Here is a 21,657-nt window from a genome sequence, read left to right on the forward strand (position 1 = left end):
AGTAACTTAACTTATCGTGACTTAAAGATGCAGTGGAACGACAACGAGCTTGACCTCCGAGCTTCTTTGCTCGGCGACCACGCGCATCTGTTTTGCTAATATCTGCATCGCCTGTGGCCGACGATATCGCTCCTCTGGCTTCTGCAACTACCAAGCTAACGAGGCCAATCGGCTGGTAGTGCGATTTGATTGGACACATTGATATACGTCCCTAAATCCAATAAAGGGACACGAGAAAAGATATATTTGGAAACAAAGACCAAAGGGATGGGTTTTGATAACTAAATGCAAAAAAAATGCCCTTTTTGAAAAATATATATGTTAAGACACACAAACAGGCAGGACAGGATAAGACGAGTGCATTTTTCATTCCACAGTGTCTTTAAGTGAGAAGCACAAACAGTGTGTTTTTAGTTACACAATCGTCGTAAACCAGAAAGTTAATTCACAGGCTCGGATATTTTTAGAAGGAGGAGGTATTACTTCGGAAAATGTTTGCGTCTCATGTCTGATGAGTTACACTGTTTATCAGCGTACAGTGTGACGGCGCGCCGCTGAGTGAGTCACTGCTTCCTCCTCAGTGTGTGTGTGTGTGTGTGTGTGTGTGTGTGTGTGTGTGCCTGTGTGTGTGGAAACCACGCTGACAGCTGCAGCTCATTACAGGCACTATTACTGATGGGGACTGCTGGGGGAAATTCCTTCTTCCACAGAGCAAACCACCCTGTTTACCACACACACACACACACACACACACACACAGGCCTCGCTTATTCATAAACCAGAGCTGCAACATCTGTAACTGAAGCAACAACAAAAAAAAATCTAATAGATACATTTACTAAACATTTACTCCTGAGTGAAAAATGAGCAGAAAGGAAGCTCTCTTCTGTAAAAGGAGGCGGCACAGATTTCATCCTTCCAGTTGCAGGAGAATGGACGACATCCCTCACCTGTGCATGAAGTGTACTCTTCTACATGTAGTATAAGTACGTTGTGTGGGTGTGGGTTCACGTAAACACACACACACACACACACACACACACACACAGCCACAGGGTGAGCAAACTTAAGAGGAGATGAGATCACCGGAGCACTCTAAGCCCTTCTAAATTGGCAAACAGCGTCACACACACACACACACACACACACACACACACACACACACACACTCAGCCACAGAGTATACAGTGTCCAGTGACGTTAATGAGAGGGCTGAAAGCCAGACACACATGTGCTAGAGTCATTAGGGAGGACTTCATAGCTACACTTCAGGCCACTACACTCCATTACTGTACTTCACTGGTTACACTGCTTGAGAATAGCGGTTTCTCAAAGTCAGGTCCAGGGACCACCAGAGCTCCTTGGAGAGCCTCGGGGAGTTCCTTGCTAAATTAAAAAGAAAAGAAAAAAAGGCCAGTTACCTGTTTTTCTTTATCTCATTTATTTGAAGCACCATGTTGTTCGACTAGGAGGAGCACTGCTTTCCCAGTCTGTCTGCATGGCTCTATCGAGAAACATTCCTTATGGATCAGTTATTGTTCCTGTTGTTATCTGTGGTGCAGTGGCCGTGTTTGCAATGGTCTTGCTCGTGGTTTAAATATTAGTTAAGGAGGTAAACTCTTCTATTTGGCTGTGGAATGAGTGGTAAACTAAGAACTGTCTAATGAAGTAGAACCAGGTGCTAGATCACAAGGAGGATGCAAACAAACAACGTTCCGTGGAGGAACGACTTATCTGACATGTTATGTTTTTTCATGTATCACCAATATGTTTCTCATCAAAGTCCACGTTTGGAGGCGATCAGGGTGGAGGGGTGGGTCAAAAAAAAACACAGGAGATCAGCATTAATGTCCCGTAAGAAACCACAGGTCAACGTCGACTTACGACCGGGGGTTAAATAATGGAACAAATGTATTCATTTCAAGCAAACGCATGGCGGTTTTCTTTCAAAACCTAACTTAATAGTGTGTGTGTGTGGTTTTGTTTCACTTTACAGCGTTAGCGAGGACGGCTCATTACTACGAAACTACAATAGTCCGAACATTGGACCCACAGCATGTCGTTCTGAAAACAGATGCCCATTGTTCCACAGAGGTGCATGGCAAATTAGGCAGAATGATGTCATTGGACCTTCCTGATTTGTTTTCCTACTATGGCGAAGTTATGAGGCATAGGAGGAAATATTATTTGTTGCCTTCTTTTGGATGCGCTGGTCAAATTGAAGCATGAGGAGTGAGATACTGGCTGTTCTACCTTCTCTGTGGTCCGGAGGAATAACTTAAATCAAGCTTTGGCTTTACAGTCAATAATACGATAAGAAGACCACTTCACTGTTGTTTTTGGTTGTTTTTTGGGAAAGATAATAGTTATTAAAATAATTCACACAACCCTAATTCCTTAACAACCCGATCTCCAAAAAATAATGTCCCCATACAAATAAACTGCATTCTCAATTATGTTTCTGAGGAACCATATTTCTCCCCGATGGCAGTCGCAGTTTTAAACTTGTGATTAACGTGTGAGTCAGGAGGGAGGGATGCTGATGAGAGGCTCTACCGTCCTCACGTTGAACATTATTAATAAAAGCAGCCCGTTCCAATTTATGAGGCTGATTTATGCAACAGATACATCACAGCATGGAGGACCATCTCTCTATCTCTCTCTTTGTCCCATGACAGGATAGAGACAGAGTACAACATTATTAGCTTATATGCTTGTAGTACATCTTTGAAAGCAAAATATTTTTGGGGATTTCCATAATTTACGTCTAACTGTTGAAAATGACAAATAATGACATCTAGTTCATTTTTCTTCGATATGCTGATGATACATTTTTCGACCTTAAATTAAACATATTTAAATATGATTTAAAACCATTTAAATAATCTAAAATTGCATCCTGTGTTTTGTTGAAGTAAAACCACATCAAAACCTATGTGTGACTGAGTCAATTCCAGTCCTTGTCTTTTTGAAAATAAACTTTGTTTTCACAGGAAACAACTTAATTAGATTTAGTGACTAAGTTAGGTTGAGGAAAATATTGTGATTTGGGTAAAAGTAGCTCAGAATGCTGTTAGTGAACTATCTGACAAATACATTTGTTTCTAATGGGGAACAAACAGCTCTATGGATGACAGTTGTTCATCTCCTATACATTACGTCCCCATACAACAGAACAGCATTGTCAATAATTTTTGACTTAAAATCATCTTTAACTTGCAGACATGCGCATACTTTGATTAGAAACATATTTGTGATACGTTAAAATCAAATGTAATATTTGTATAGTATATTTCCCTCAAAATGTCCTTGATAATGTAGTTTTGTTGAACGGGATGTTGTACAGAACAGACTAGAATTTCAGATTATTGGGAGAGATTTAAAGTCATCTATTTCATGTCTGTTGCATTTAATTTACTATGTGTATAGCATGGCAGTCAATGGGTGTATCATCAGCAAAAAGAGAAAAGCACTATCATTTAAGTCAAGTGTAAGACGTAGGTTGAGAAAATCCCCAAAAACATTCAGTCTCCAAAGATTTATTATAAGCATATTCTGCCATAACCTAATAATGCTGTGCTCTGTCTCCCTTCTGTCATGGCCAGAGAAAGAAAGATAGAGAGACGGTCCACTCCATGCTGTGATGTATCTGTTGCTTTAATCAGCCTCTTAAATTGGAACGGGCTGCTTTTATTAATTATGTTCAACATGAGGATGGTAGAGCCTCACCCAACCATCCCTCCCTCCTCATTTAGGCACACAAATCACTTCCAGAAAGAAGAAAAAAAAGGCGGTAGAGAGAGACAGAGAGCGCTTCATTACAAGAAAATGAAAAAAAGAAAACGAGACGATGCCGAAGGGAATGCGGTGAAGGAATGACGACAGGTATTTGGAAAATAAAAACAGGAAATGACTCAATGGTGTTTGAAGGGTGATAGAGTCATATTGGCATCTTGAAACAAATCCACCAAGTTTAGTGAAAACAGGGGTGCTACTACCACCTGCAGACATTAAAAAGATAGTGTTCTGTAAATGCATTTCAGAATTCCCAATTGATGAATTTATACATTGTTTCTCTTATTGTTCACTTGTATTCCAGAACAATATATTTTACTTTAGTCATTGCTTAGATGTTTGTGTGCGTGGACAATTTTTTTCCAGTAAATGTTTTAATGTTCCCAAAACATTCTCCCCAAATAGACCAGGATTTACATACTATAAGTGCCCCCCTCTTCCCACTTTACATGTCAAAAAGTGTAATTTACAAGGGGTATAAAGACCAGAGATTAACATGAATGTAGAGCTTCCGTACGGCCGGGTCCGGCACAGCATGGTTCTAAAGGAGGATCCTCAGTTGAACTGTCTGCCCCTACCCCGCTATATGAGTTTAAAAAACAACAAAATGATTGGTCGAAACACCTGTGAGTATCGTGTCACTGCTGTTTCAGAACCATGGACAGCAGACTGTCGTATCTTAAAGTATCTTACCGAGCAAAAAAAACTTGCAATTGCAGATACATTTAGAAAAGTGCCGTTAAGAAATGTCCCGTGATTGCTTTTTTTTGGTGTGTTTTTTTTTGTTTAGCACAACGACTTACCAGTTTATTTTAAACTTTTCTGAAAATCATTTCATAAATGATCAAATTTGAGAACACTGCAACATTGTGGACACCCCACTGTGATTTTGAGGAGGGGGATTAATTGTTTAAGCTAATTGTTTTCATCTCAGCAAATAGATTACTGGAAGAGCTGCAAACAGGTACAACAATACCTGACCAGTGCCGTACATTGGAGGGAGGCAAGTCGGGGGGTTGAGCTTGTACGATCTGAGATATTCTGCCAAACCAGCACCAGCAGGGCGGCTGAGCTCCTCAGACAGTCTGACACAATCTGGAAGTAACTAATTGTCTCACCGGTCAGTTTTGGTGAAGCTACACCAAATCCGTTGACGTATGCAAAGATGTCGGCTCCCATTTATGTCTATGGCGAGCAAGAGAGACGGCCGCGCTGCATGATGGACACGACACGGCGAGTTGACAGCCTATTCGACGTATCTAAATTTGCATAATCACAACCCGACTTCAACTTTATGCAAATTAAGGTCCGTCCATGACACGGCAGCAGGCTCGCGAAACTCAGTCAAACTAGGCAGAGAGGCGATATTCTGTAACTGCGTTGCTTATTTTTGCCTCAAATGTATTCAGGAACGCATTTAGGTGAACTGTTCCGCTCTAAAATGAGAACGTTTGTGACCCGGCCACCATGTTGAAATGCCTTTTGGGGTTCCATCACGTCCATTTTTTACTTGGCTCAGATTTGCTGTAACTCCACCATCAGGCTCTTGTTTGTATGCAGATGTTCACACGGCTGGAGCAAAGTCTTTATAAGAGTTTTTTTTTTAACGGTCAAAAGCCAGATATTTCTGTTTGAGCAGCATCTCCATGTTGCAGTACAGTAAAACACATAACATTACACAGTACACGGGGCAATCACCATGTCCCAGAGTTACCGCCCAACACAACGATGACCTGGTCGGTTCTCAGCGACACAGTTTAGCGACAAATCAACTGCAGGTGTGCAGTCTGAGTCCGATGAGCAGAGCCTAAGGAACAACCAAAAACTTTGAGACACACGCGTGACCTCAAGACGTGCACACCCACGTGAAGCAGCAGGACGCCAGTGAGAGCCACACCTACTGCATTCTGGAGTCTGAATACCGAGAGGAACACTGTCTTTCTGGTCATTACAAATATTGGTGGGGGGAGAACACATTTCCATATTTCATATATTGGAGGAGATATGACCCTGAGGCGATTAAACGGATATCGATACCAGTGTTTTAATACTGGATGCTTTATGAAGTAGACTGACTGATATGAGTTCAAATTTGGGGTTCAGACAGATTACAACTGGCAGTGACTCAGGCCCCTGTGAAGAAGCAAATTAACGATATTGATGGTCATGGTAATGAGTCATATCATGAATATGTATTAAAAACCCAGATAAATAAATGAAATCCTTTAAATAAGTACAGAGACGTCTCTGATGACACCCTTGGCTTCTTAGCTTTACTAATCTCATACATATTTGTGCAATTGTAATTTTGAAACATTTGAAGCCAAATCAAATATGATTCAAGTATTGCAATCAATATACAAAACAATGATGAATACCAGCAGGCACACGCCTAGTGTATTATATGTATTAGTATTTCTATTTTAATCATCTCATTTTAATTTGGTAGTGAACTTTGAAACCCGGGACACTTTACTTTTTTCACAGATATTTGACGCAACTCCAGACACCCAGCTTGAAACGGGGCCATCTGGTCCCAGTCGTCTGTATAACTGCATGGGGGCAAACGTTAACATCAGAGGAGAGGCTTGTGTCCAATGGAAACTTGTAAACGTACAGTTAGCTTGTTAACAGTTAGCTAGCGATAGCCAGTAAATGTCATCCCAAATGTTCCTGGCACATCATATGTTTGCATGACTGGAACGTGCACATTACAAGTAAGTAAACAACCTTATTTGTCCAAAACTAATGTCACTCATGAAGTCGGAGCACGGGCTGGAACTCGCACTGAGAGACTACGCCTATCCGGAAATACCTTTTTTTAAGGAAAGTCCCGGGAGCCTTTGTCAGCGTCAAACTAAGTGTGACCAAGACTGTGAGCATAAGGCTCCTACCTGGAGGCAGTACGTACCAGTGTGCACCTGATGCGTATCGAACTTGAATAGAATAATAATAATAATAATTTGTATTAAAGATTTGCACCTTTATGCATCAGCAGCAACCGACCGAGATTGAGGTTGTGTTTGTGAACCTGGCTGCTTGCCTTTAAAGTGTTGGCAGAGTTCAGGGTTTGAGGCCCTTGCAGTTTTTATTGCACACAAAAACCTTGAGAGTGCACAAGTACCGGAGGTGCAGTAGCACGGTGCAGGTCAACGCTGGATTTACAACTGACAGTTTGGGCTTAAACCCCTTTTTGTCTTCATTTCCTCTTATTATCTGAGCACTCACACTCTGTTGGACCCTACTTTCAGCGATGCCACTGCCTTCTGAGATCTCAGCAGTTCTTTTGAATGAGGACAATGTCATCAGACCCAATGTGTGAAGCGATACAAATGCAACTCATGTCAAGCCATAGTTTTCCTTTTAGCCCCAACCAGCCTGAAACCCAACCCAATACCCGAGGCCATATTTTAATAATTACTGTTACCGTTTCTGACAAATACAACATATCAGCCACACACTTTGGGGAAAAAAGAGAACCATCTCAAATATTAATGTGTTAATGTTACAAGACGGTATCTTTTTGGAGAGGTTTTGATTGATCTGGTTACATTTTTTTCTCCTAAATGAGCTCTTTGAACTTGCTACCATGGCGCCGGCTACATACAAACATAGCACTGGGTCACGGAAGCACTCGGGAGTCAAACGCTGTATTTCTTTCGGGATGTATGGCCACTCCACGGCGAGAGCTTCGTTGGATACAAATCACGGGCCCGATACTCGTGTCACGTCAGCGGGAGCTGAGCCCAAAGCCACTTCAGCCGCACCCGGCGTTTATCTTCCTGTGACGTTCGCCCCGCTGTTACGCCAGGGCCTCCCTCCTCCAGCCCACCGCTGCCCCGTGTGAGATATACCCGCTGAATGGAAAGAGAGATGGATGAGCGTAATGGTGGGAGAGCGATGTGGAGAAAGAGAAGGAGAGGAAGAGAGAGAGAGAGAGAGGGGATGAGCTCACATTCGTCCTCTGTGACAATGCTGATACTGTCTCACTTACGAGAGGCCCTGATGTGACACAGGGGAAGGTTGATTCTGCATGCACATGCAAGTGTAAGAAAACAAGCAGAGTCTGTGTGTGCGTGTGTCTGTGTGTTTCTACATTAGTGAGGCGGAGGTAAAGTGTGGCATTAATATTAATCGCAGGTTATGAGATGGTTCCAGGTTAGTATTGAGGGGTGTAGAAATCAATCGAGGCAATTTCAGTGTTCACGGCCTCTGAGAAAGGTGTGTGTGTGTGTGTGTGTGTGTGTGGTGTCTTTTTGTGTTAGTGAAGAGTAGATTTGTGTAGGTTTTAAATTAGTATTAGACATTTGTTATGATAAGATTTAAGTATTAAGGGATGTCGGAATTCAAATGCAATTTAAAGGTATTCACAAAATGTCTCAATGTAAATATATTACATTCTTTTTGCTTTTTCCTGCAATATTAGCTTAACTCTTCTTTAGGCAACTCAAGGTGCTTACTATGAGGTTTGGGGAAATGTTGTGGTTATGATAAGATACAAAAATTAAAGTTGAAGCTTGAAAGACTTTTTCAATATTAGGCAAAACAATTTAAAAGCTGTTGGAGCTAAACCAAAATATTGGAAATATAATAAACAGTATCAAGCTAAGGTTTACTTGTACCGACTCCAGCGGTAATTGTGTGGACTCTCTTTAAAAAGCCCCAGCTCCAAGGCACACACGTGGTGAGAAAAGACAAAACTAACTAAATAAAAAGGAATAAAAGAGTGGAGAAATGACAACAACTGTCATGTCCCGCTTTGCTCGAAGGTTATGTTTCCCTCGTGTCCAGTTTCCAGTTATTATTTCCTGTTTCCTGTTCCTCCTCATCCGCCTCCTTGTGTTCACCCTGCGTGCCCCCTTCGTCCGTGTCCGTTCGTCTTTTCAGTTTTCGTGAGCGTCGCAGACTTTCTCTTCCTCGTGACTTTTTTCCAGTGTTTTTCAGATCACTCTTCAGTACTTTGACTCGGATGGAGTCATTGGAGCCAATGACTCTACTTCTTTTTTTGATTTATTCCCTCAGTAACCATTGTAAACATGAGGTTAAGGTCTCAATGTCTTCTTCAATACAGCATGTTCATTTCTTATATTATGGTTAATTTAAAGTCAAACAGACCATAACGCAGCGTATGCTTTAGGGCGGGCTTACTGTGATTGACAGATCACTGTTACTACCAGAGCCATACACGGCGTCTCTACGTTACTCCTCCACATTCCAAATATGCTACCTTTTGGTCATCGGTTGCAAAATAGCCAAGATGGCGGCGGTCGTATTCCAGGATGGCGACGGTGAAATCGTCGAACTCGAGGCTTCGTAACATCAGTCCAAAACGAACCGTTGAAGTCACGACGACTACGTCCACTTCTTATGTACGGTCTCTGGTCTGGAGGCAGTTGGCTTGGTGAGAGCCTTCGTCTGCGTCAAACTAAAACTGGGAAGTCAGTCCAGAAACAGGCAAAGGTTTTTCCATGAAACGCTCGGCTAGATCTGACTCAAAGGACTAAAACACACTGGGAAGTCACTAGGAACAAAATGGCCGGAAGGCTCACTAAAACAGAAAAGAGAAACATCTGTCAGTGACGATAAGCTTTTAGTCATTCATGCACTTGAACTGCGAGAGCGTCTAAGTGTGCGCATGCTTCCCTCACTGCCTATACTCCCCCTCCCCTTCCAACAATAAACTCACCCTGACCTCGTGTCCATCAGACATACGTATGCCTGTCCACGCCTCTGAACAAACAGATAGGCTCCTGTGTTAAATGCGGCGTCCCCTTTTCCAAACTGGCGGTCCGGCGCCCTTGGGCCCCCGCGACGATGCTAGCTGACTTGACATCCACGTCTGCTCCGCGCCTGTCCGAATTAGCGCTTCACTGCCGGACTATCTGCCCTATATATATATACCTCGCAGGGGGAGGGGTCAAATGATGTTGCCCCTCTGCGGAGAGCGAGTAGTCCTGGCTCGAGGATACTTAGTGACACGGATGACTGTCATTCCCCCGATGTGTCCCCTGCACCTCAAGCGCCAAGATGTGGATTTTCAGCGGCGCAAGCGATGAGTGGCGGTCGGGGGGATCGGAAGCAGCGTCCGCCGACAGTAAACAGATGCTGACCAGCAGATCACCATGAACGGGCCCCCCTCCGAGTTTTTGGGCTCTCACAGGGATGTACTGTACGTTCTGTGTGTGTGTGTGTGTGTGTGTGTGTGAAGGCTTTCCCTCTGAAGTGTCAACCTCCCAGAGAGAGGATCAAGTGCTAAGCGGGGGTACTCAGGAGCTCAGTGCCTGGTGTGTGTGTGTGTGTGTGTGTGTGTGTGTGTGTGTGTGTGTGTGCCAACACTTGCGGTTTTAGGGATTGAGGAAGTGATATATCCTTTTATCTGTTACCGTGGATGACCACAGGCTTGACCGGAGTCGGCCCCGCATGGCTTAATCCGCACCCTCAAAGGACGGATTGGTATGTGTGTGTGTGTGTGTGTGTGTGTTTGGATGTACAGAGGTGCAGGGGGCCTTTCTCCTGAGGGGGAAGCGCAGGGTTGGAAGGTCAAACACACATGTGGGGGGTCAGCGAGCAGCCTGGCGAGCGGAACAGAAGCGCCATGCACACAAAAAACACACGTCTGTGTGTGTGCGTGTGTGTGTGTGTGTGTGTGTGTGTGTGTGCGTGTGTGTGTGTGTGTGAGGTAAATAAAAATAACCTTAAAAAGGTGAAAAACATTACGTCTAACTTACAGAAGATAATTTTTTGTTATGCCAAACAATTTTTTTGTTTTAATACAATTCAATATTTATTTTCTGGAAATGTTCTCTTTTACATTATTGTCTTCTACTTATGATGATGTCATTATACTGATTATCATTTTACATTTTGCAGTACAAAGTCCAAATGAAGCATATTAGCCAAATTGGGCATTAAAACTAAATGATGCATGTAAATAAAAGGAATATTAGTATGGAAAGTTCGACTTGCCAACCTTTTTTTTTTACCTTAAAAGATTACATTTATGCACACTTTCATAAGATAAAAAGCAAAGGTTATAGAAAACCCTTGGAACAAATACTGTCGAACATTTATTTGTATTTCATAAAAAAAAGTATTACAACATATTTTCTTAAACTGCACATGCCAACAGACCAGCCCCATTACTGTCCTTTACTGGTGCTGACTGGGGCAATTTGAGAGTTATTTTTCTTTTTGTTTTACAACCTGCTGGATGTGCTGGAACGCTTTTATGATCCGGACGGCACCAAACCCACAAAGCTCCAGAGGTCAGAGGTCTTCGTGGGGGAGATGCGATATCCACAAAATGTAATTCCAAACATAATATTAGGTTACCAATGTAAAAAAAAGTGCAAGTGTATACATATTTACATGTAAATGCTGTTTCAGCTATGATTTAGTCACCAATCCTGTGAGTACCAGCGAACACTGCACAAGGGTCCACCATCATACTAGATTATTTCCTTTAATTCTAATAATTCTATTTTGCTGCAAAAGGTGTCGTAACACAACGGTCGTATTACACTCCTACAGGGTTCATACACATCTTGACCAATGGATTTCCATGACTTTTCCACGACTTTAAACCAAATTTCCATAATCAAACATTTTGTGAAATCTAGATGTATACCTGAAAAAGTGTGAAAATGTAGTATTTAAACTAACTGAGAATTCCAAAGAATACAGGAAACCTTAAATGACACAAATGAATGAGAGACAGTAGTTTGATTAAAAGAATAAACATGTTTGTATGCCTGCATATATTTTGAGCGTCTTTCTTTTAAAAGCATATTAATTATTTCAAACTCAGCGTAAATGAACGCCATGAACATATAAATATAACACATTTCCATGACTTTTCCAAAACTTTTGGTATTTAATTTTTTTCAAGGACTTTTCCAGGCCTGGAAACAACCATTTTAAAATTCCATGACTTTTCCAGGTTTTCCATGACCGTAAGAACCCTGCTCCTAATACACATACTATACGGGAGCAGCTGTGACCAGGTGGCCACCGTGGCTACGCAGTTTTTAATAACTTCATAATAAACGTCCATTTTCTTCTCTTTTCATAAAGCACGGCCTGCTCGTCACGGCTTTCATTTGCACTTATGACGAGTGGATGCAAAGTGGGACTGATGTACAGTGGATGTGATTCCAGCTCTCCTGCCGTATCTCGCCGTGGTTTGCGGCGCTGTAGCGAGAGGCCGTGCATGTCGGGGGCGGGACGTGTTGAAAGCCAAACTGTGTTTGTCGTCGTGTTTTCACAGCTGCAATCTAAACTACAACGGGAGGCGGTGTTACCGTGAGGACAAAAGCACGACTCGTGGATCACAATTTCATCTCTCCCTTCTTCTTCTTCTTCTTCTTCTTCTTCTTCTTCTTCTTCTTCTTCTTCTTCTTCTTCTTCTTCTTCTTCGTACAGGTTGGTGTGGAGATTATGCTAAGCAAATTCGTTAGGAGCCTACGCTTTTTTGACCCCAACTGGAACCAACAATCTAACCGGGTATGAGACACAGTGTACACACACACACACACACTCACTTAGGTGCAAAGACTCATTCTGTTAAACAGAGCGAACACATCAGTCTTTGCTAAGTAGAAGTTTCACTCGTCTCTCCCACCCTCGCTCTCCCATCTGTCCACGTCGTCCCTCACTACCTTACTCGCACATCACCCATCAGTTAGCCTCACACACACACACACACACACACACACACACACACACCTCTTCACATCAGCCGTCAACTTTGTCCGACAGACACATAAATGTACATCTTCGCATGCACGCACCGACCAAGTCCTTTACATCACACGTCAAGATCTACCCATGATTCACACACAGAATGCATCACACATCAGTTCTATGTTTTGGGCTGAAGGAGAGAGGGTGGGGGGGTGGGGGGGTGTCGGCAGACGGGAGGGGTTTGACAGGGGAGAGGAGGAAGTACACAGGAAGTACATTAGTTCTCACTCCCATGTCTTATCCACCTTTTCGCTTCTCATCACCACCCGATGTCTCAGACCCCAGAGCCGAGCCACGTCTCCTTATTGTCCCGCCCCTTTTCCTTTTCTCTGTCTCTTGTCTCCCGCTCGTTCTCTCTCTCACACACACACACACACACACACACACACACACACACACACACACATACGTCTCTTAAAAGAATGACTGCCGCGCTCCATTTTAGTGTCGGGCCCTGGGATCTAGATGACACTTGGCAAGCCGTGGGAGCCGCAAGACAACTGGATGAAATATTTAAATGAAAGACGGCAGGGGTAGAAGAGGTGAAAGAAAGGGAAGGAGAGGGGGGGAGGAATATAGGACAGAGGACAAGGGAAGGAGAGAGTGACGGTTCTCAGACGGCGAGGATGTGAAGGGTTTTCTTTCCTTGGCAATGAGAAGGCTGTGTGACAAGAAGTGTGCAGATGAAATGGCTTTCACCTCCGAAGCAGCCAGAAGAGAAATATAGCAATATAGTACGAGATCGCTTTGCTTTGTCTCGGAATCATTAGAAAGTCTCAGTGTTGTGTCAACGTACTCTCAGCTCCGTGCCAGCTCAGCCTGCTCAGAGGACGACAATGACTCTATCACCAATGTGATCTCTCAGAAACACATAAGAGGACCGCGACCTTTCAAAAGCCGGTGCGTGCCGGTGGCACGCAATGTGTTAATCTACGGCCCGCCACCAGAAGAGAACAGCATTATTTTGTTAGGTTTAAAGGAAAGAAAAGATCATGGTCTGGGTCAGAACCATAATAAATAAGTCAAAGTCAAGTCAAAGTTAACTTTTGGTTTTGCACAGGACACAAACATCGTCTCCTGGGTGAAAAGTCCAAACTTTTAATACATTAAAGTTTCTAGGTAAATATTTGCAGAATATTGTAAGCGATCTGATGCTAACTCCACAGCGCTCCGAACAAAGTCGGTCTGATTATAGCTCACAGAACGATGACGCTGACTACATTCAGAGCTCAGGCGCTGACAGTGATGAGCCGAGCTTGATCCATGCAAAACAACCATAGATACACATTTATGAGTAGAAAAAAAGACCAAAAGAAGAGCGGACCAGAGGGACAGCGAGGAGCAAAATAGAACACAGAGCAAATACAGAAAGCATCAGGAGAAATTACACTATTTCTTGACATTTTTGCATAATTTTTGATTCCACTGTTTTATTTATTTAATTAAAATGTCTAGCTGTGTCTGTGCTTAACTATCTCCTATCATAAGTAGGGATGTTACATGAAAAAATTATTCGGTACAGAGTCGATGGCAAAATTCTGCTAGTACCGCATGTACTGAAGGTACACACGCCGTCCCGCTGTCCCAGGGTGGGTAGAGTATTCCCCTGGTTGTGCTACGTTGTGGACAACAAATATCGGTTGAAATAGACAGGAGGAGAGCTAGTTAACGCTAGCTGTTAGCAGCCGGTGGGCAGCAAAGTCCTGCTCGGCTAAATAATAATTCAATATTAGCTAACGGCTAACGTAGGTCGCATGGAGTTACATTATGACGCGTTCAAGCTCTATTCAGGAAAAATTAAGGTAAATTGTGACGTTACCCTGATGTGTTCAAATTAAATGATCATGAATACAGAAACCAGTATGCAAACGGTCCTAAATATTCTTTGAATTTCCACTTATAAGTAAGTCCATTCACGTTTGATTCCATCTCTGATGCAAAACACAAGACACAACAAAGAAGAACTTTAAGGTGTTTGTGTGTGCATGTGTGTGTGCGTGTGTGTGTGCCGTTTACTCAATTACCCGCACTTTCTGCTTAAGCGCTCTTTCACTATTTTCGGCCGCGTGTGCAGAGCTGCATGCTGGTCTTGAAAATGCACATTTAAAGGTACGCGCATATGTGTGTCTGTGTGTGTGTGTGCTTGTCGCTGTTTACGTGTCGGCCTTGGTACACATTCTGTCTGTACATAATTGCACTGTACTGCACGTCTATAAACATGCGCATGGGCTTGTGTTTTTCAGCACATTTTATGTCTGGTCATGCTGCATTACTGACTTGCACGGCCCCCATCTGCTAAGTCCTGCCTGCAGAGGACTGTGCTTATTGCCGAGCCGGACATCAGGTCTGTCTGTAGACGAAGTGGTGGACTGTGTCAGCTTGTAAAGTCAAACTCAAATGTACAGCCAAAAAAAAAAAAAAAGTCTTGTAAAATGATTGGAAAGAAGGTCAATAAAGAAAAGTGAAGATTTAATATGCAGTGTGTTATTTGTATTTTACCCGCAGCTCTGTGCATGATACGTCATCCCCCTTGTGTGCAGGAAGGTCGGAGTCATTGTTTGCAGTAACTGCGACCCCTTTTTCTGGTACCGTGAAAGCACCACAAGTCACGTATTCATGGAGATGCTTTCTTAAATGACTTTTTTTAGAGCAGCTTCATGTCATATTAAATAAACTCAATGGCACACCACAAGTACACTGCAGGGGGAAAAGAGGTTTTACATCCATATGGTTTCCAGTTAGTGCAGCAAAAAAAGAGAAAAAAAAGAGAGAGAGGAGAAAAAAAAATCATGTTCTGCATGTAGCAATGAAAATGCTAACGTATTGCCATGCAGTAGTTCAGACTTAAGTATTACTTCAAATAAACATTGTGTTTCACCGTGCCGGACTTTGTGAGTAAATGGAACGGAGGGGAACAGAAGGGTTCTCCCGTGCTGATTGGGTGCAGATGTGAGATCCAGTCTGGGTTTGGTTAGAGTCCCCACTGCCAGGAATATTCGCTACAATTCAATAAATAGAGCTGTTAGGAGCAAAGGCATTTCCTCGTCACCATGTCAGGGTTTCAGAGCGGATGTTTCACATCGGGGGTATCTGATACTCAGAGCACACACACAGTAAGCTCAATATAAAACACTGTAACTCAAGAATGCTGCTATGGAGCTGCAGGGGAAGAAGTCCAAGTAGGAACCATGTGTTCCTACTTGGACTTAGATGAACAGAGAAGTGTGTTCAGGTTAAACTAATATGAGTTTGATATATACAATTTTGGGCCTATTACGTTCATTGTTTTTAACAATGATAATAGTAGTAATATGGGATGCAAAAAACTGTCAGGTGACCAACATATTTATAAATTGATTTAAGGTTTAACCTACCTTTATATATAGGTGTGTATACATTATATATATATATATATATATATATATATATATATATATATATATATATATATATATATATATATATGCAACCACATAAAATAATAATACAATATTTCATGTGGATAAAATATGTGTTATCCACATACAATTATTGTCATTAAAAATAATAATGAATTATGTTTTTGTCGCCTCTTGCACACTGCAGAACATGAATAATCATATTTACTCCATGTTTCAGGGGTCGCATGCCTTTTATTAAATAACTTGCAGTATATTGTGTTTTTCCTATCACATATATTTTGTCGTTTATTTTTTGCCATCATTAAAGCAAACTCTTATTCCTAAGTATGTTTAATGTTTAATGCACATTGTGGTCTCGTCCTTCATAAGCAATTGGTTGTATATTATACAGTGCAATGCATTCAGAAAATTATGAAAAATTCCTCTTTCTGCCACAGTATGGAGTTGAGCTGAAATAACTTTTGAAATGTGGTATTTGTTATCCGTAATCACTGATAATATTTGGATGTTGCATCTATAAGTGTTTCTGTGACGCCAGCGCCTTCCCAAACCTCACATCTGTGCACATGAATATTGTCAAATTGAATCGTAGTTATTGATTCATTTAAAATGTTTCTCTCATCGTGGCTTGGAAATAAAAGCGGTTAAACCAAGATGACCCGCTACGCCTGATGTTCATCAACTGTTCGGTAAATGGATTGTTCATTCTTTTTTTTCCACTTGACATTATAAGAAATGGGAAACATTTGAGTTAATCATATTTTCTTTTAATGCAATGTTTTTTTCTGGGGATCAAACTGGGCTGTATGTGGCCCATGAGCTAAAATCAGCTCGACACATCAACACAATGGCAAGTCTGTGTTTTAAAAATGAAAATAATAATTTACAAATAATGAGGACCAAGAAAAAAATACAAAATAAAATAAAAAGCTGTGCGTTTGGTGAACAGGTGGAGTGTTTAAGAGGTGACTTCATCTTCCGTATCAGCCTCTCACACTCACACACACACACACACACACACACACACACACACACACACACACACACACACACACACACTGACGTCCTCGTCTCCTGCATTGCTCCTTCACAGCTCCCTTTCACTATTCTGCCTTCACTTTTCCCCGCTGTCCTCCTCCCCCCCATGTGCCCATCCGCGAAGGCGATCAAAATCATCGTATGGAGAAATCCTGCCGATCCAGGAGGGCCGGGCAAGAAAGGTCACGAAGGGAGTCCGTAAAATGGATGAAGCCTAATGATTAGCTCAACCTTTACCTAATCAATAATCATTTATCCAACAATATCGCCGGCGGCCACAGCCCCATTTGCCATTAACCTCGGCGGTGAGAAGAGAGGCAGTATTGTTTCCTCTGGCAGCTTTACGGCACTCAGATGAGTGGTCGGGGCCGGGGATGGAGGCTCGAGGTTGGATCTCGATGGCTGGGATCCTATTAAGGGAGCGTAGGTATTTTAGCGTCGCAGTGTCACATAATTACCCTTTTGAATGATTGACTGCAATGCCGGCTGTCGAAGTGGGAGAGAAGGAGGCATTTTTATTAAAGGATATAACGATAAAAAGTCATCGTTACGCACACGATCTTAATTAATAGATGTGCCATTGAAATTATGTTAAAAATACATAAAAGTGTAACTTTGAAGTACACACACACACACTACAGTATCTCCATTTTGTTTTAAGAAAGACAGTATCACAACAATTGTAGGTTTAATTTAGCTTTTATCGCTTTTAACAGCGGAACGCCGATAAAACAGCAACCCTACTCTGCGATATGGAGAACGTCTCTCTCAGACACACACACACACACACACACACACATGCAGCAGCAGAGCCGCCTGTCTCCTCTGTGTCTCTCTATGATGCCATTTTCATCATAACCTCTCCCTCTTTATTGCCTTTAATGACTCCCCCTCTCCTTTCATTAATTCTTTATCGATTCCTCCTGACGTCGCCTGAATTATTTTCCAATTACAGCAAATAAAAGAAAGGGAAAAGCCACAGCAAAGACATGCCTGCATGTGTGTGTGTGTGTGTGTGTATAGTTATGTACCTACAACGACATTGAACTCACCGCACACAAACAGTGGATACCTATACACATCCACGAGTGGTTTTGTGAGGCGTTTGAGTGCACGATTTTGCGGACATTTGCAGCATTTTTATTTATTTTTTGCAGCCAAACACACACTTTCTCACACACACACACACACACACAGACGAGGCGGGATGTGAATGTGACGGCACAGAAAGAGTGGTAAAAGGTCACAGGAAGCTAATGGCTCCAGCTATCTTACATGGAATAAGTTCAGACACTTTGGACAGGTTTGTGTGTGTGTGTGCGTGTCATGGAGGAGCAGACGGACGTGAGCAGAAAACAACACACACCTACGATAGAATTCACAAGGGCAAACACACACACACAGATACATATTACACATAAAGTTTTTGTGCCACAGCAGGAACTATACAGAAGCTGTTAACGTGCTTGTTTTGGGAGCGTGAGTGATGCTCCCGATACCAGATAAGAGTCGCTGGCAGAATTGGCCTCGGAGGTCCGTCAGATGGCTCCAGTTAATACCCGCTGGCCATTAATTACAACAATTATTCACCTTCATATCGCAGACACGTATCGACTCTTGTTTTCACGCCTCGGCCCCGCGTCTGAGGATGCACCCAACAGGCTCAATGGGAAAAAGTAAAGCCAGCAAGCGTGTGCATGTTTTTGGTGAGTGTAATGGAGATGGAAATCCTTTTTTTTTTCTTTTTTTCTGCATGATAATCTTGAATTGTTTATCGTCCCCCACCACCCACTAGACACCCACCCACCCTCCGTTGTCCAATTAGATCACATTACTCTGAGGCGAAGTGTCAGAGGAAGTGATTGGTTAATGATGTAAAACATGATTCAGACGAGCCCGATACCAACACACAAAGCACCGGCGTGCACGCGGAGGAGTTCCTTTCGCTATCAGTCACGTTTTGTCTTATGATTTAGAAATGAGCAGCGAGCGGGGAATTTCAATCAACTCCGATTATGCACTCACACCTGAGAAGCGTTCCCTTGCTCCCCCTGGTTTGGCAAACGAGGGCCACATGTTATCTGCTTTGATATGTTCTGACCTCTCCCTCCCAACGTGTCTGTGCACTCGGTTCTGCAGCACACGCACCGCGGCTAGCGCGCCGCCGACGGCAAACTCCCCCCACCCCCGGTTATTTGCGCGTGTGCACGTTTTAACTGCGTCCCCGGAGTGTGTGTGTGTGTGTGTGTGCTGTTACTTGTGTGTGTCCTGACCTCTCCCATCCCTCCTTTGAGAGTGTATGTGATATACAGGGCTCTAATTGTCAGGTCTGGCCCCCACATTCCTCGCCTCGACCAGCCTACCAACACTGTGTCACTTTAACAACCGCGAATTATCACCGCGATGGAGATCTGGGCTTCACGGCGGCTCTAATATAGATACATTTCCCTCAATAAATTGGCCCCTCCACCCACCAGCACACTGCTACAGACACACACACACACACACACACACACACACACACACACACGACTCACTACCTGTCCGCAACCCTCCACCCTCACTTTCACTGCTCTTTGAGTGGCGGTTTTACCACGACATTATCGCGTCTGCCTCGGAGACGGGGAGAGTCATCGCTGCACCAAATGTGAGCTCAAAGTATCCGGCTAAAAGGGGAAGAGATGAATCTCGCCGGCTCGCCGTCATTTGACCGGGGTTATTGATTCCCGCAAGAGCCGAGCGGGATCCGAGCGGGTTTTCCCATAAAGTCGGCGGCCACGGTGCCAGCAGACAGGGGGACGAGGACGGGGGCCTGAAGAGGACGGTAATACGCATGTGCACATGTCTGGTGGCTTCTTTTAATAACATCTGTTCTGGCCTTATCTTTGCTACGGCTGCACGCTGCTGCATCTCGCACAAATGCATCAGAACCTTTTTCTTTTCATCTTTTTAAGTTGGAGTGTGTCCAAAGAGGATGTGTACTTTTGTGTCTGTGAAATCACATTTTTTTCTGTTGGGACAATAAAGTTTGATTGCATTTAAAGGCAGAAGGTTATCTTGTTTTCTCTGTTGACCTTGTACCGATGCAGCAGAAATACATCACCCGATTTTCCTAAATATACCTTTAAAAAAAACTATGTAGTAATGGTGAAGAAAAAAAAGAAGTTCATTACCAAAACTGAACCATTAGATCCCCAGCTTGCCATGTGGTTCATTTTTATATCAGCGCTAAACAAAAATAATTCCAACCACCTAATCGGATGCAGCCTAAATACTTCAGCATGGCCGTGCGAAGCGGAGCAGTCATCTTCTCCGGCGGACGGGATGCCACGTAAGTGTTTCAGCCTGTGCTCATAGAAGTCCAGGCCAGCTCCGCTACAGGCTCAGCCAGGACCGGGGGTTCGCCGTAATGAAAGGCAGATTGAAAGAAAAAAAAGGCTCTTGATTGATTTCCTACATCTTGATTTGATATCCTGAATTAATTATTGGAACTTGAATAATATATAAAGGAAAAATAAATGTAAAAACACTCAAGGGAAAACAAGGAGAGGACCTCATTGCTGCTGCCGCCGTCATTTGCTGCTGCACAGACTCTGTATCTCTTGGTCCATCTCATCCCCTGTTGCTCTGGAGGGAAGAGTGAGTGTGGTGGTATACAGCCAGCTGTGGTATGTGTGTGTGTGTGTGTGTGTGGCAGGGGAAGAAAATTGTTTGTGTGGTTACCGTGCCACTCAATTTTCTAAATATGCTTCCAGGTCGTTGATCCGTCCGACTGTTTAGAATACAGACTGCTCCATGTAAATGTTATGAAATTGTAATACCTGTGATAATCAAGATAATTGTGGGACCATACTGGAAGGGGAAAAAGCAACAACAAAAAAAGTAGAAGAAAATGGGAGAAAAAAAAGAAGGAAAAAAAAGTTTGGGATTAAATATTGGAACTTTGATATATGATTCTTCATGTGGAAATAATAAACGGTCACTAGTGAGTGACGACAGTGTGTCCTGAACAACAATGGCGGATCTTAAAGAGATTAGCCTATAGCTGCGGTGTCATCAATTATATCCAAACTGGAGAGTATTTCTTTATTGAAAGGAGAAGAGAACAACACTGAAGGCTTCTCTCCGCTAGAAAAGATTTTTCCGCTCTTACAATTGGCTTCGGTAAGACTTTGATTGACAGATGTTTCTGTGTAAAAAAACATTTGGTGCATCAGATTAATCACGTTTTAGGAAACGGGATCGGCCATGTTTAAATACTTAAAGCTGCACTTATTAACATATTTTAAATTTAAAAAAAGGCTCCAATAACAATGTGTGGTGAACATGTGACTACAAAGCGTTTCAGCATCTTTCAGCTTGTTGATTTGTTTTTTATGGACATAACAATTATTTTATGGTTCAGTCTCATCAGCTGTCCAGAGGCAGGGAGCTGTATGCCGGGTGTACACGGGATTCATTCGAGCTTTTGCAATGAACTTAACAACAGACAGACACCATATTAGACTATTGAACAGCTGATGAGTCAGATATGGGCCTCGATAGTTGGTTGAGACCAAAATAGAGTTAAAATCAGAGTGGATATTGGACTTTAGTTCGTCAGGTGACCAGAAATAGTACTTCAAAGTAATAAAGCTCTGTTTTTGCTGGATATACACATATTTGATGCTTATTTGTTTGA

Source organism: Taurulus bubalis (genome assembly GCF_910589615.1).
Source record: "Taurulus bubalis genome assembly, chromosome: 4".
Classification (NCBI taxonomy): Eukaryota; Metazoa; Chordata; class Actinopteri; order Perciformes; family Cottidae; genus Taurulus; species Taurulus bubalis.